At 40.4% G+C, this 16,127-nt stretch overlaps 1 protein-coding gene across 7 annotated transcripts in view; it reads left to right on the plus strand.

Moving 5' to 3' along the window:
* Positions 1-820: 820 nt before the first annotated feature.
* Positions 821-16,127, plus strand: part of HERC1 (HECT and RLD domain containing E3 ubiquitin protein ligase family member 1) — a 260,009-nt gene continuing 244,702 nt past the window's right edge. For all 7 annotated transcript variants that reach the window (XM_037833741.1, XM_037833743.1, XM_037833744.1 and 4 more), the window contains exon 1: positions 821-963. The gene's annotated coding sequence lies outside the window, so the exon portion shown is untranslated. The remainder of the gene's footprint in view (positions 964-16,127) is intronic.

The following is a 16,127-nucleotide window of genomic DNA, read 5'->3' on the forward strand; positions in this document are numbered from 1 at the left end:
GAAGGTAGCTAGAAAGGCGGGAGGCTGGGACCAAGAACAGGGGGAAAGGTGGGGACAGGGGCATTCATTCAACGGTTTATTGAGCACCTAGCCCTGTGCCAGACTCTGGGGATACAGCGGTGACCAAGCCAGTCATGGTGAAGGATGTAAGTCACCCGAAGGACAATTTGCCGAGCGTTTCTCACAGAAGAGACAACGGAGGAACCAAAGGTTCTGGCGTCTGTTGGGTTCTGGCTGTTCTGCTATGCATAAAGCCGTGACAAGGTAGAAGTAGGTCAAGTGAAACGCTTTCAAGTGGTTGAACTTGTCCCGCCAGAGTTCATGGCCCAGTGTGATGGGGGATAAAGAACGCAGAGCCCGCGGCGAGGGTCCGAATCACAAAAGGGCGTGGCCGCCTGGCCCTCGCCACCAGCTTTCCAAGCGTCCATTCTTCCCACGGCACCCGGGCGCCGGGCGGTGGGGTCTTCCCCGCCCACCACGAGGAAAACGGGCGCGCCAGCTGCCCCCCAATCCTCGCCGCCCTTTGTGAAACTTCCCCAGTTGTGCCTCATCGGCGGACCCTGGTCCCCGTGGGCGGACGGGGTTGTCCGGGCTCCTGGAGAACTGAAAGGTGAGCACCACGTGGTGGTGGGTTGTCCCCAGAACTCAGGCTTTCCATTATTAAACCCTGTTCTTCTTTCCACCCAGCCTCCAGCCTCGATCCGGCGCTCCAGCATTCCTCACCCCGCCCCTCTCGTCTACCCGCCCTGGGCCTGGGGGGCGGGGCGAGGGCTCCAGGCTGCGCGAGAGTTCTGTCCAAGTCCCGCGAGACTCGGCTGCCGCCGCCGCCTCTTACGTCTTTCCCTTTGACAAGTCGCCGCTGCTGCAGCAAAAATAAAGGACGCGGTCGCCGCAGCTGCTGCCGAGCCGGACTCGGGTCGCCGGAGCCGCGCCCCACCCCCGCCAGCTCCGGAGCCACGCACGGTAACGCCTCCTCTTCTCTCTTGCGGGCCTGTGCGTGCGCCCGGTCGGCGGAGTAAGGCCAGCCGGGGCCCTTCTAGGGCCGCCGCGGAGCGGGGCCACGGGGGTCCCAGGTGGGCGGAGGGCGGAGGCCTGAGGGAACCGGTACCTCGCGGTGCGTCGGTCCGGCCTCGGGGGCCGGCCGCTGCCCAGTCGCATCTGGAGCCGAGTTAGAAGCGGAGCCGACCGCCCAACGGGGCGGAAGGACCGGCCCCTTGGTCGACTCGCTGTACCTGACCCTTGGTTCTTGGGGGTCGCGTCTCTGACCTCTTCCCCACCCCTTTATCCGCTAACGAGCGCCCCTCCCCTCTCCCCACCCCCCGACCGGGGCTTGGGCCACGGCGGGGGACCGACTATCTCGGGAACCGGGGAGAACCGCGACCCCGGAGCTCCCTGTTGCCAGCCTTCTCTTGAGGGATGGAGGTTGGGACGACGCGTCTCTCTTCTCTCCTTTGCCTTTAGGTTGGGGTAACTCAAATATCTGGTATCTTTCTCCGAATCTCCCATCCCGATAAAATAATTTATAAACCCTCTGCTACCGGGAGGAGAGATGAGATATATTTTTAAATCTCCAGGGTGAGATGAGGGTGATAATGATGACAGGAGCTGTCCCAGGGAATATGGTGAAGGCTTTTCTGAGATGGGCGGCAGGTTCATGGGAGACGCAGGGAGGGCAGGCGCTGGTACCACCTCTCCCAGGAGGTTACGTAAAAGACATGCTATCCATCCTAGAGATCCGTGAAACACAGGGACAAAATTTGCCTTAATTTTAAAATAAGGTCTGGAAGTAATACTTACTGTAGAAAATTTGGATGATCAGAATTAAAGGAATAACAAATCTGAACTAGCCCATCCTTGTAACACCACCTCCAGAGATAGCATTTCATTGTTAACATTTTGTCCTAACAGACACTTAATTATTTCAAATGGCACTTGGTTCCTCCTAGCATGGAACTTCCCCATTCTATATATGTTCCAAAAATGAATTGTTTTGAGTCAGTTGTCTGTCCTGTTTGATTAAACCTGGTTACTTGTTCATTATTACTTGTTGCACTCTGTCATCACTGTCTCTTTCATCGGGCCTTCTTCCAGAATGATTGTTAGCTAAATGGTTTTAAAAATCAAACATTAAAAAAAATGATTTGGATTTAGTACATAGTGTGTATGTGTTCTTACAATTTTGCCTGTGTTGGGTACTGAAAAGGAACAGTATTTGTAGAAAGCAAAGATTATTCTTGGTGGGAAGAAACCTGTTTACCTCAAGGTTTTACAAAATTGATTTCAGTTGGTTGTTTTTAGACCAGAGTTGTTATGTAGCATTGTTTGTTTTAGTATTTTTTGTGATTGGGTGGGATGGATATGTGCCTTTGATTATGTGTATGTTTCCATAGTGTATGTTTATACAAGCAAAATGAAGTGACCTAGGTGCCTATATGCATATATATATATATATATATATATATATATATATGTGCACATACATATGTATATATTATGTACCTGTACACATTTGTATACCTTGGAGTTAAAATATGGTATTATATTATTTGAGAAAAGACAGACTTAGGCAGGGCAAAGAATACTCTTGTATATTTCCCCCAAATCACAAGACAGGATTGTATGGCAGATGATGAGACATCTAAGGAGACTGGAAATCTAGAGACTTTAAAAAATAGGATAGATTGTCTGCTGTTGGGGTTCTTGTCATAGGCCTATTAAGGCCTCTTGTAATTCTAAACTTTTATGAATTTTGCTTTCCCTAAGGTTCTTATCAACTTTGCGTCTTAAATTTCCAGTCGTGCGTTTGCATGTGACACTTCCATTCATTTTCTGGTCATGTATTCCACTCCCAGTGCCGGCATCCTGGTGATGCATGGAGGAGAAAGCAAATATAAATGCGTCACTTAATCTACTTATTAATATAAACATCTCCTGAAAATCCCTTTAAGGAATCCTGGAAATTCCTTGAAGGGAATTTTGGAGAAGGTGTTGATTGGGCTGGTTTGGTTAGTAGAAGATGCCAATAATAAATAGTACTACAACTATAATGTCCCATACATTATTTCCCCCAAAAAGTAAGACTGAATTGCTCCTTATTAATATTGGAAATAGGAAAAAAAAAAAAAAAAGACTGAATATTGTAATCAACTGATCTTATAAAATTCAGGTTTTCAGAACTTAAAATGACAATAATGATGACATGATTTGGGGTATGGAGAGAAGTTAGATAAAAACACAACTACAGATGGCTGTTGACTCGTGAAACAAAACTTGAATTTTGTAACTAGATAACTACATATCAACAGGTAACAAGCTTTATTATAATCTATTGAAGAGATTTTTAAAAGTGTAAATAAAACTTTGGCTTAACAGACAAATGAAATGTGTTATTACTTCACTGCAGATTATTATGACGTTGAAAACGTTAAAACTTGGTCAAGTCATTAAGAAAATTTGCAAAGCCAGTCAAGTCACATCAGTTAGCAGTTTTTTTGTCTATTTTCTTTTCTAATAAAAAAAGTAAAAGGGAGCATAAAATAGGCAATTTACTTTTTAAAAACTTTTTATTTTGAACTTTTAAACTTACAGGACAGTTTACAAAAATAATACAAACCCCATACAGAGAACTCCAACATACTTTTGCCCCCACCCCATCCCCACATGCACCAATTTTAATCTTCTGCCACATTTGCACTTTCTTTCTTCTGTTCTTTCATTCGTTTGTTCGTTCTATTTATCTGTCTATTTTCTTGAGTGTAGGTTATATATATCATGCTTCTTGGACACTTAACACTGCCATTTACATTTTCTAAGAGTAAGAATATTCATTTATATAGCTGCTTAAGTGGAGTTGTCAAGTTCCAGGAATTTCACATTGCTATAAAGCTTATAGTCTGTATTCCTTTTTTTTCATATGTCCCAATAATGTTCCGTTGAGCCTTTCTTCCTCCCTTGCTAGATCCTGTCCAGGATCATATATTCCATTTAATTGTCATTGTCTCTTTAGCCTACCCTCCCCTCTCTCTCTCCCTCCCTCCCTTTCTCCCTCCCTCTCTCCCTCCCTCCTTTTCCCTCCTTCCTCATATATTCAGCATAAACTTCTCCCATCTCAACCACTCTCAAGCATACCATTCAGTGTGATTAATCACATTTACAATATTGAGGTACTCTCACCACCTTTCATTATTAAAACTCTCCCATTTTCCAAACAGAAACCCTACACCCATTATGCATTAACTCTCCATTCCCCTGGCCCTCCCCCACCCTGGCAATCTGCACTCAAATTTCTGTCTCTATGAGCTTACATATTCTCTGATATTTTCTTTGTAGTTACCATGGGGCTTAAATTTAGCATTCTACATCTATAATAATCTCATTTGTTTTGATACCAATGTAACTTCAGTAGTATACACAAGCTATGTTCCTATATCCTTCAGTCCCCCTCTGTTTATGTAGTTCTTGTCACGAATTACATGTTTATACGTTATGAATTGAAAACCACTGATTTATCATTATATTTTATGTATTTGCCTTTTGGATCCTGTAGGAAGTAAAAAGTGAAGTTACAAACCAAAAGTACCATGGTACAGCCATTTACACTTAACCATGTCATTACCTTCACCAGAGATCTTTATTTCCTCATGTGGCTTTGATCTATTTTTTTATTGTCTTTTCCAGTCAACCTGTAGAAGTCTCTTTATCATATCTTGTAGGGCCTGCCTAGTGGTGATGAACTCCCTCAGCTTTTGTTTATCTGGGAAAATCTTAATCTCTCTCTAATATTTGAAAGATAGTTTGGGCAGATACAGAATCCTTGGTCCACATAGTTTTCCTTTCAGCACTTTAAATGTTTAGTTCTCTTACTGCCTTCTTGCTTCCATGGTTTCCAATGAAAAATTGGCACTTAATCTTATTGTGGCTCCCTTGTACATGAATTCTCTCTTGTGGCTTTCAGAATTCTCTCTTTGTCTTTGGCATTTGAAAATTTGATTATAATGTGTTGCATTGTGGTTCTGTTTAGGTTTTTCCTGTTTGGAATTTGTTGAGCATCTTGGATGTGTATGTTCATATCTTTCATTAAATTTGGGAAGTTTACAGCCATTATTTCTTTGAATATTCACTATTCCCCTTTCTCTGTCTCTCTCCTTCTTCTGAGAGTCCCACAATGTGTATTTCTTCTTTATTTTTTCTGTTTCTCAGACTGAATGATTTCAATTTTCTTATCTTCAAGTTCACTAATTCTTTATTCTGCCAGCTCCAAGCTGCTATTCTTCATCTCTACTGTGTTCTTCATCTCTATTTGGTTCCGTTTCATAAATTCCATCTCTCTATTGATGTTCTCTTTGTGTTCACATATCATTTTCCTGATTTCCTTTAGTGCTTTGTCCATGTTTTCCTTAAGCTCTTTGAGCATACTTAGGATATTTTTTTGAAGTCTTTGTGTGATATGTCCCAGGTCTGGTTCTCTTTATTAATGGCTTCACATACTTTAATCTGCTCCTTTGCCTGGGCCATCACTTTCTGTTTCTTTATAAATTTTGTTGAAACCTGGACATTTTGATATTTTAATTATTATTGCTGGAGTTTAGACTCTTTCTTTAAGCTTGCATCCAGCTAGTGCTATGACAGAGCTTTCCTTGGAAAAGAAACACCTTTCCCAGTCTTTGCAGATTGACCTGTGCAAGTATTTTTTTTTTTTTTTGAGGCTTATCCATACAATGATTTCAGAGAATAGCTCGAGGCCAAAGTTTAGGGACCTCCCTGATCCTTTCTGCCCAGGAATGTTGTCTTGGGCATGCATCTGTGTCGCTGAGGATTTCCCTGTTCGTATGGTTCCAAATGTGCCCTCTTCCCTAGGGAACAGTTTCCTCATCCTGGGTTCTGCACTGTTTGTCCTTCAACCAGCAGTCTTTTGATCTAAACAGCACAACTTGACTGCTTTGTTGGAGAGTTCCATGAGCTGCCTTCTCCACGCAGGGCAAATTGTGGGACAGTGAGTCCCTCAAGCCACCACTAGGCAGATCGTGCCAAACATACATGCTCCCAGTATGTGCACGAGGGTTACTCTGCTGTCTCTAGAACCAGGAGCAGGGATCTGCATTGGAATCATGGGCCAGCTCCACAGTGAGCTGGTGAAGGGATGGGGGAAGGGCTAGCCAGGGCACCAGAAGATCCTACTGCTTTTAAGTAGCCTCTTTCTTGATTTGACACTTGCCCTGTTACTCTTGTCCTTTAATTGTTTTCTAGAGTTTTGGGAAAAATGTTTCTGTCAGTTCTTGCTGGTTGGTCAAAGCTTCTTTTGGGGCATGGGGCCCTGAAGCATCTCACTCCTCCATCTTGATCAGGGCAGGGCTCGTAATTTTCTTTTTTGTATGCCAGATCTGATTTTATATTTTAGTTTGTCCTGCTGTCAATCACTGGGCCCTCTAAATTAATGGGAATATTAAATTCCAGATGAGATCCTTGGGCACGAAAATTACAGTTGCATCAGATGACCAATTTTATTTATTTTTAACTGTTTGTTTTGAAATAATGTCACAAAGATAATAGAGAGGATAGAAAGATACTATACTAGATAGCATACTATATAGATAATGTAGATAGTCTAGAGAGTTTAACTTGCTTTCTCTAATGTCAACAATTTACATAACCATCTTACAATCATCAAACCAGGGAAATTAGCATTGGTATATTATTATTAAATAAACTTGCCCTTTTTGTTTCAGGATTGCACATTGCATTTAGTTGTTGTGTGTCCTAAGTCTCCTCCAATCCATGACAGGTCCTCAGTATTTCCTTATCTTTTGTAACCTTGACACTTTTGATGAATACTGGCTAGTTATTTTGTAGAACGTCACTTAATTTGGGTTTGTCTGGTGTTTTTCTTGTGATTAGATTGAGGCTATGCATGTTTTGGCAGGAAAATCACAGAAGTGATGTGTCCATCTCAGTTCATCATATTAAGGGTTTGTGGTCTTATTACCAGTGGTGTTAACCTGCATCGCTTTAAGGTAGCTCTATTGGATTCTCTACAATAAAGTTACTATTCCTTTTGTAATTGATACATATCCTGGGGGAGATACTTTGAGACTATGCAGATATACTGTTAAACTTTCTCACACTGGTTTTAGCATCTGTTGGTGGATCTTGCCTTCAACATTTATTACCGTGGTGATTGCTTAATGGTGATTTTGTATTTCCCTCATTCCTTCTTTGTTTTTTAATTGGAATTCTTCTGTAAGGAAGGGATGTCCCTTCTTCCTTATTTATTCAGTTATTTATTTATATTAATATGGTCTCATAAATATTTGTTCTGTGGATTATAATCCAATACTATTTTATTTTGTTGCTCATATTGTTCCAATTTTGGCCATTGGGAGTGCCTTCAGTTTGGCCTCCATTCTTGTTTGAGCACTTCCTTATTTTCATTCATCCCGAGATATTCTAGGTTCATCTTGTATATTTTCTCTGCTGCAGCCCCAGGAGCAGCCACTTCTCCAAGGAACTCTGGTTCTTTTTATTGGAGAATAGTATTTAAAACCAGGATCTGGATGCTAAGTGTGCTTATTGGATTGTCATTGCTTCTAGACCCTCAGGGGACGGAGATAGGAAATATATGTATATATACTAACCCCCACACACATACACATTTATATTTATTTATTTATCTATCTGTATATATATATTAAAAATCATGAGTTCCTGTTGATACCTTCTTTCCAATCCAATACCAAAAGGTTCATTCTAACCATTGCCCTTTCCTGATTTGTAATTCTTTTTCTTACAGTGAGAAACTTGGCTCTCATCTATTGTATACTCACTGTTCTAGTTTGCTAATGCTGCTGGAATGCAAAACACCAGAAATGGATTGGCTTTTATAAAATGGGGTTTATTTGGTTACACAGTTACAGTCTTAAGGCCATAAAGTGTCCAAGGTAATGCATCAGCAATCGGGTACCTTCACTGGAAGATGGCCAATGGTGTCCAGAAAACCTCTGTTAGCTGGGAAGGCACATGGCTGGCGTCTGCTCCAAGTTCTGGTTTCAAAATGACTTTCTCCCAGGATGTTCCTCTCTAGGCTTCAGTTCCTCAAAAATGTCACTCCTAGTTGCTCTTGGGTGTTTGTCCTCTCTTAGCTTCTCCGGAGCAGAAGTCTGCTTTCAACAGCCATCTTCAAACTGTCTCTCATCTGCAGCTCCTGTGCTTTCTTCAAAGTGTCCCTCTTGGCTGTAGCAGCTTGCTCCGTCTGTCTGATCTTATGTAGTGCTCCGGTAATTTAATTCAGATCCACCCTGAATGGGCGGGCCAACACCTCCATGGAAATTATCCAATCAGAGTCATCACTCACAGTTGGGTGGGGCACATGTCCATGGAAATGCTCAAAGAATTACAATCTAATTAACACAATAGGTCTGCCCACACAAGATTGCATCAAAGATAATGGCATTTGGGGGGACATAATACATTCAAACTGGCACACTCACTTATTTGTACCCTCCTAAAATGCATGTAAAGTTGTTACAGAATTGCTAACCCATATCCCTCTGAGACATATTTACTGGAGTGCAGTATTTGTGTATAGTTCTTTTCTTTTTAGCCTTACAGTATCTAGTCAAAATATTTTTTCCTAGGTTACTTAGGTTAGTTCTTCTCTACCTTCTTTAGATGGTTATGTTACCCTGTATTACAGTTAGGTTCATTTGTTACTGTTTGTTTTCCATTTTGGTTTCCCCCCAATCCTGGGAGATTGTAATTTTTTTATTTTTGGTTATGTGAAGCATTCCTATTACTAAACATTACTCCATAGAAAGGTATACTCAGAGAAGTGTCACTCTCTCCTCCTTCCTGTAGGTAACTAGTCTCCTTAGTTTTAGTTTGTAGTTTATTTATCCTTTATTTATTTTTTTTACATAAATGAGCAAATATGTGTGTGTCTTCTTATATGCACTTTTTTTCTTTTTTCCTCATAGAATTTTTTTAAATTGAGATATAATTCCCATACTACAAAACTCCCCTTTTAAAGTATAGAATCCAGTGATTTTTAGTGTATTCACAAGGTTCTACAATCATCACCACTGTCTTAATTCTAGAACATTGTTATCACCTCCAAAATAAACCCTGTACTTATTAGCAGTCACTTCCCATTATTCCCTCCCCAGCCCCTGGAAACCACTAGTCTACTTTGTCTCTGTGGAATTGCCTATTCTGGACACTTCATATAAATGGTATCATACAGTATGTGGCCTTCTGTGTCTGTCTTCTTTCACTTGGTATAAGTGTTGGATACATCATGTTGTAGCACATATCAATACTTTAATACTTTTTATGATATTCCCTTGTATTGATATCACATTCTGTTTGTCCATTCATCAGTTGATAGACATTTGGGTTGTTTCTACCTTTTGTTTATTATGAATAATGTTGCTGTAAACATTCGTGTACAAGTTTCTATGTATACATATGTTTTCACTTCTCTTGGGTATATACCTAGGAGTGGAATTGCTGGGCCATATAGTAACTCTATGTTTAACTTTTGGAGGCCACTGCCAAATTGTTTTCTTGTTCCCTTTCTTACATGAAGTGTGGCATACTATAAATACTCTTTTTCACTTTACTTTTTTTATATAATAGTATATCCTGGAAATCACTCCAAACCAGTTCAGAGAGATAGGCATCATTCTTTTTTAGAGCTGCATAGTATTCCACTGTGTGGATGTATCTTAATTTATTCAACCACTCTTCTATGTAGGGGTTTACAATTAAAAACAATGTTGCAATTAATGACCTTGTAGATAAGTAGTTTTCAATTGCTGGAGGTATATCTTTAGGATAGCCCTCTAAGTAGGATTGCTGGGTGAAAAGTTAAGTGCATATGTAGTTTTGTTATGTATTGCCAAATTTTCCTCTAGAAGTATTGTACCAATTTGCATTCCCACCAGTAGTGAAAGTACCTTTTCACCCCACAGCCTCACCAAGAGAATGTATTGTCATGCTTTTTAGTATTTTGCAAGAGATGACTAACTTTAAAAAATGCTCTGTAGATATTTCAGGGACCTGAACCCCTTGTGGAAAGGGCACCAATTGTGTGCTCTTGTACGTCTGTAAGAAAGTGGAATGCATTAGCCACTAATACTGCACTGAAGCATGTGTAGTTTATTATGTGCAGGTAAAATCAATTGGAGTGCAATATCTGGCCTAGCCAGCATTGCTCATTTGAAACCTTTTGCATTTAATGGAGATGCTGCATGGTTCATAATACCTGAGCTCTGAAATACTTGTGGAGTTTAGTAAAGGATGACTGAAATTGTAAGGAAAATCTTCTTTCCTCTGTAATATGTATGGTACAATAGCTATAGATTTACATTGTATGCTAGTTATTTTGAATTGAACACAAAGTATATATTGACATTCATGGTATGGTAGTTATTTTTAAGGGTAACGAACCTGTCATATTTCTTTAAGAGGCCAATCTTGATGATGATGAAACCAAGAGCTTAAAGTTCTGAATTAGGACAATCTTGTCAGATTTTAGTAGTGCCAAGAAATGAAGACAATATGATAAACATCGCCATCTTACAGGGTAACAGGAGTTCTGCATAGCGAGGCTGAAGATTTAAGTGCCTTCTCAGAAAGAGCAAGAAGTCCTATAGAAACCTGGACCTACCTAGCTGCACTTCCTCAGGCAAGTCATTTGAACACAGTGGCCTCAGGCGTCAGTTTCAAAGGGAAGCATAGGGCATTACATACAGAAGATATTCCTTATTAAATGATTTTGAATTAATTCTATACCATGTAAATAATATTTCCTTACTGGCATTATGATAAACAACAAGATCAAATAATCTCTTGATTATCTGACTTGTACCAAGGAACCAGACACTTCAAAGATGGTATTATAGAAATCATTCTGACCAGAGAGGTGCAAAGAAGTGAAGAGACTTATTGATGGCCAAAGGGAAGGATCAGGACCAGAACCCAGGGCTCCCTGAAAAGACTGTTTTGAGAAAATGCTATTTTGGAAAGATGATTCTGGTAGCTGGGTACAGAGTGGATTCTGAAAATTGCAGGCTTAATCAAAGGTAACGGCAGTAGAAGGTGTGTGTGTTTCTGTTTGTCTTTCTGTCTGTGTAATTCTGAGATGTACTCTTCCTGAACACATGCTGTGTGCCTGGCACTGTTCCAGGTACTTTGGACATATAAATAAAAATACAAGATTCTTGTACTCAAGGAGCTTATATTCCAGTGGTTTTATGATGAACTACTGTTCCCTGGAAAACAGATGCGAGTGATGATTGTGAATGGAACCAGTAGAAAGCTGGTGTAGTCTTACGTAAAATCACCTTCAGTGCTGTAAAAACCCCAAATAACACTTGATTGTACTGATTACAAAGAGAAGCCCATGAAAGGTCACAGGATGGTAATTTTTGTTGTTCACCAATCTCTTTCTCTCTGATTTAAAAACAATTCCTATTAATAGGAGTAGTAGTAGTAATAATAATGATAGAATAGTAATCTTTGTAATACAGTTTTTCTCAACTGGGGTTCCATAAGAGAATTAAACGCTAATGCTTTAAGACATTTAATTGTGTGTAAAGGATTAACATCACTCCAGTGCATCTAGAATGGTACTACTTATGTACCATCCTTGAGAAAATTGAGAAAATATTTGCTCAGACTATTTTCTGTGTTCTTTGCTTCAAATAATAAACTCCAGTTTAGAAAGGTCATGGGCACTGTAGACAGATAGGTCTGTTTTTTTTTTCTTTCTAACTCTCCTACTTACTAGTGGAGTGATGAAAGGTAAGTCTATAAAATGAGGATAATAGTTGCTACCTCATAGGTTTGTTGCAAGGATTAAGTGAAAAAGTCTTTCCCATAAACATTCAGTTCTATGACTTTAAATACCCAAGTTAAACTTGTTCAACATGGATGGTATGATTCCTTTCCTCCAAATCAGCTCTTAGTAAATGGCAGAACCATCCTACTAGTTGCTCAGCCAAAACCCTAGGTGTCATTTGTGATTCTTCTCTTTTCTTTATACCCCATAACCAGTTCATCAACAAATCCTCTTGGCTCTGTCTTCTGACTTTCTCATCTGATCACATTTCATCATCTCCACTTTATTACCCTGATCTAAACCACCATCACCTCCTGCTTAGATAAATTGCAATAAACTCTTAACTTGTTTTTCTGCTCTTTTTGCTTGACCTCATACAGTTATTCTCTACATCACAGTGATCTTAAAAATCTCAGTCAGATTTGGATACTCCTGTGTTCAAAACTTCGCAGTGATTTCCTTTTACAGTTAAAACAACAGCCAACTCAATTCCTAGCCATGATCTATAAGATAACATGATCTAGTCCCTGCCTCTCGCTGTTCACTCCACTTCTGCTACACTGGACTTCCCGAGCATGTTCATTCCTTTAGCATCCAGGGCTTTACCTGGACTTAATACTTGATCTTGCGTCTGCCTGGAGTGCTCTTTCCCCAGGTCTCTACTGCTTGCTCCCTCACGTCTTTGAGGTGTCTGCTTAAAGAGAGGTCCTCAGTTGTCTGTCTCCTTAGAGAGATCTTCAGTGACAGTCACATTATGGGAAACAATGATCCCTCCCCTCTCCTGTTTCTCTTGCTAATTTTTTTATAGCGCTTATGCTTCCTGAAATTAAATTACTTAATTATCTGCTTATTACTTGTCTTCCTCACTAGAAAGTAAACTTCTTGAGGGCAGGAACCTTATGTATGTCTTGTTCATTCCAGTGCTTAGACAAGTCCCTGGCACATTGTAAGCCATGGTACAGCTCTAGGAAGTAGTCTGTGTATTAAAATTGTCTCCACAATTTTTAGATTTTAAGCCAAAGGAGAACTATTAAGTCGGTTAAACAATGCTGTGAATTTTTGCATTGTTTACTCACATGTGAAATGTTAGAATTTGGAATTCATAGCAGTGTCAAGAGCATATAATTGTACATAGAGTGTGCTAAGTAATATGTAAAAAATATGCTTGGGTTTTCAGTTTTTGTTTGCAGTGGATAACGGATTCTTTAGTTGTCCCCCAATTGTAATGGAAGCGGTGTCAATGTAGCACTAATAACATTTCCTTTTTCTTTCGGCAAGCTGTTTTTACTCCCCCTAAACTCTTGATTTACTTTGATTTTTTTGGACATGTTGTTTGAACTTTTTTTTTTTTAACTAAGTACAGTAGCATTTATAGAAGTCTTAAAATTTTTATTTTTGCCATATTTTAAGACCTTTCCAGTCATTCACTGTACCACGAAACTCTCTGGTCATGGGCAATTTTATGTGATGCAATTCAAGTAAGCTAATTGATGGTACTGAAAACAAATGGGTAACCTAATCTAGTATTAGGAAGATTGTATTATCTGTGTTAATATAATTTAAAGGTATATGGGGGCAATTGAGTTTCCTTTATGTAAGATATCATTGAACTTTCCTATACAAGTATCCAGTCATATATAATGAAATTTTGTCAGTAATATGGTCATAATTTCTGCTTTATCAACATCATTCATTCTTTTGGAAAGAGAGAATGATGGAGAGATTTACATAATCTATTGGTGGTGGTGGTAGGGGAATAGACAGATTCATCTATAAAGGAATAATACTCACTAACACTTACTGAGCACTTACATGCACAAGGTACTGTTCTGACTACTTTCATTTGTTATTTAAACCACCTTTGAACCTAGGAGGTAAAACTATTTTGCAGATAAGGAGATTGAAGCACAAAGAGGTTAAATAACATGCACAAGATCACACAGCTAGTAAATTTCGGAGCCTGGATTAGAATTAAGAAATTAAGGTGATATTGGCAGAGACCAAGGTGGGCAGAGCATGGAGATGGCCAGCCTCAGTGTGATGGTGTGATCTAAAATTCCAATCAAGTAGTGTTGTATGGACAGGACCCTTCTGTATGAGTGTTCAGGAACTCATAGTGACAATGAGACAGAATTTTGGGAGCTGCATATTGCTTTGATTTCTTAAAGCATGTTTCTAGTTCTGTTCTGCCAAGAAAACCAATAGTAATTGGTAATAACTATTACTTATTAGTAATTCATAACCAATAATAATTGGTATAAGAATTGGACTTTGCTATAGAAAAGTGAATATTAGTGAGTCTTTATGCCCTGAAATCTGAAGTTTTTCTTGGTAGACCTTGAAACCTAATGGTATATTATTATTATTATTACTTATATTTGTATAGAGCTGTGCTGGTTTGAATGTATTATGTCCCCCAGAAAAAGCCATATTCTTTGATGCAATCTTGTGGGGCAGACATAATAGTGGGGATTAAGTTGGAACGTTTGGATTAGGTTGTTTGCATGGAGATGCACCCCACCCAACTGTAGATGATAACTGATGGGATATTTCCATGGAGGCGTGGCCCCACCCATTCAGGGTGGGCCTTGATCAGTGGAGCCATATAAATGAGCTGGTTCAAAGAGAAGGAACTCAGTGCAGCTGTGAGTGACATTTTGAAGAGGAGCAAGCTTGCTAGAGAGGAACGTCCTGGGGGAAAGCCATTTTGAAGCCAGAACTTTGGAGCAGACGCCAGCCACGTGCCTTCCCATCTAACAGAGGTTTTCTGGATGCCATTGGCCATCCTCCAGTGAAGGTACCTGATTACTGATGTGTTACCTTGGACACTTTATGGCCTTAAGAATGTAACTGTGTAGCCAAATAAGCCCCCTTTTTATAAAAGCCAATCCTTCTCTGGTGTTTTGCATTCCGCAGCATTAGCAAACTAGAACAGATTTTGGTACCAGAGAAGTGGGGTGCTTTTGCTGCTGTGTTTGCAGATACCAAAGATGTTGGAATGGCTTTTTAAATGGGTAAGGGGAAGATTCTGGAAGAACTGTGAGGAGCTTGGTAGAAAAGGCCTAAACTGCTTTGAAGAGACTGTTTACGGAAATATGGACTCTGAAGATACTTCTGATGAGGACTTGAGCAGAAATGATGAATGTGTTGTTGCAAACTGGTAGAAAAGTGATCCTTGTTTTAAAGTGGCAGAGAATTTGGCAAAATTGAGTCCTGGTGTTGGATGGAAGGAAGAATTTGAAAGCAACAACCTGGAATACTTAGCTGAGGAGATCTCCAGACTACGTGTGGAGGATATACCCTGGCTTCTTCTTGCAGCTTATAGTAAAATGCAAGTGGAGAGAGATAAACTTAGAACTGAACTCTTGGGTTCAAAGAAACCAGAACCTAATGGCTTGGAAAATTCCAGGCTTCCAGTGGGTGGAATCCCAGAAGCTACAGCCCAACGTGAGGATGTAACGAAACATGGAACCCAGCTGCCATTTCAGTACAAGCCAAGATTGGAAAAGGATTTAAGCAGAAAGGATTTGTGGAAAGTCCTATTGTCTGATGGCTTTGACCCCTGCGTGCTTCATGCAAAGCCAACAGAATTTTTGCTAGATCTTTATAGACGGAGCCATTGCCAGTCTGGACTGGAGGAGACAGACAAGGAACAAACTGAAGGAAAAATTTCTTCAAGGACAGAGCCATGGAGTTTGAGGTCTGGAGTCAAGAGGTCTTGGGCTGGGAGAGTGGAGTGGCCCACATGCATGGAAAGGGTGAGTTTGCCCTGGAGGTTGAGGACGGGCCTTCCGCCTCGATGCTCAGGAAATGTCTTGCCACCCCAAACCCCAAAGAGGGTGGAGCACATTCCCAGGGAATTGGGGAGAGCCTGGCTGCCACCACACTGTTCTGAAGGAGTTGAGCGTGTGCCCCGGAGATGGAAGGGAATCCGGGAGCTGCCCTGATGTTTAAGGAGGGTGGGGCCAAGAAGGTGGTCTCCCCAATGTGTGGATATGTTGGAGCACTCACCCAAGTGTTTAGAGAGGAAAGGGCTGCCACAAAGGCCCTTAGGAAGGGTTAGACTCCCATTCTCTCAAGCCCCAAGGAGGCAACGTCGTTCTGTTAATGACTCTCAGACTTTGAAATCTAATGGAGTTTGTCCTGCAGGTTTTAGGAACTGTTTTGATCCTGTTAACCCTGTTTTCCTTACTCTTTCTCCTTATGGCAATGGGAATGTTTATCCTAAGAATGTCCCTCCTTTGTACGCCTATATTTGACTTTGATGGGATCTTGTACTTTACTATTGTTA

This window comes from Choloepus didactylus, chromosome 4, assembly GCF_015220235.1.
Source record: "Choloepus didactylus isolate mChoDid1 chromosome 4, mChoDid1.pri, whole genome shotgun sequence".
Taxonomy (NCBI): Eukaryota; Metazoa; Chordata; class Mammalia; order Pilosa; family Megalonychidae; genus Choloepus; species Choloepus didactylus.